Source organism: Gavialis gangeticus, unplaced genomic scaffold (genome assembly GCF_001723915.1).
Source record: "Gavialis gangeticus isolate Ggan-Ray unplaced genomic scaffold, GavGan_comp1, whole genome shotgun sequence".
NCBI classification, from domain to species: domain Eukaryota; kingdom Metazoa; phylum Chordata; order Crocodylia; family Gavialidae; genus Gavialis; species Gavialis gangeticus.
In genome coordinates, this window is record NW_017729005.1 from 7990543 (window position 1) to 7991120 (window position 578).

General features: G+C 75.1%; 1 protein-coding gene across 3 annotated transcripts in view; it reads left to right on the forward strand.

Moving 5' to 3' along the window:
* The first annotated feature begins 140 nt into the window (after positions 1 to 140).
* Positions 141 to 578, forward strand: part of TAX1BP1 (Tax1 binding protein 1) — a 106397-nt gene continuing 105959 nt past the window's right edge. For 2 of the 3 annotated variants that reach the window (XM_019508635.1, XM_019508636.1), the window contains exon 1: positions 142 to 259. The gene's annotated coding sequence lies outside the window, so the exon portion shown is untranslated. Of the gene's footprint in view, positions 260 to 578 lie in introns of all 3 variants that reach the window. The other variant, XM_019508637.1, reaches the window with a different exon arrangement.

Consider the following 578-nt stretch of genomic DNA (forward strand, 5'->3'; position numbering starts at 1 on the left):
GGGGGGGGGGGGGGAAGGGGAAATGACGAAATACGGGTTCACGGTGAGCCCAAATTCCCTACGGCGGAGTGCGCATGCGCCCGTTTTGTCATCGAGGCCACGCAGCTGCTGTGGTGGCGGCGGCGCCGGGCGAGGGGGGCGGGGCACCTGCGCAGAGCAGACTCCGCCTCCGGGCTCCGCGGGGGCGGGGCTGGAAGTGACGCAGCGGGGTGGGGCGTGAGGCGCCGATGGCGACGGTCCGGTGTTGACGTCCACGCAGGTGAGGTTCCGCGCTGCCCTGGCCCTCGGCGGCCTCCCTTCCCCGCCCCCCGTCAGCCCCAGCGGGCCCAGGGGCAGGTGGTAGCCACTGGGCGCGGGGGTTGGGGTCACCGCCTCACGGGCATTGGGCGGGGGCGTCCTCAGGCGCTTCCTGCCTAACCGGGCGGGGGCGAGGAGCCGCCGTTGTTCCGGCTTGTGGTGGCGCCGGCCCGACCGGCTGCTCCGGTGACATTGACCGCGCCGTGACTGCCCCGCCCCCCTGGAGCCGCCGGCTGTGGCAGTGACGCTGCGGGCGCCGCAATGCCCGTGGCCCCCCCCCC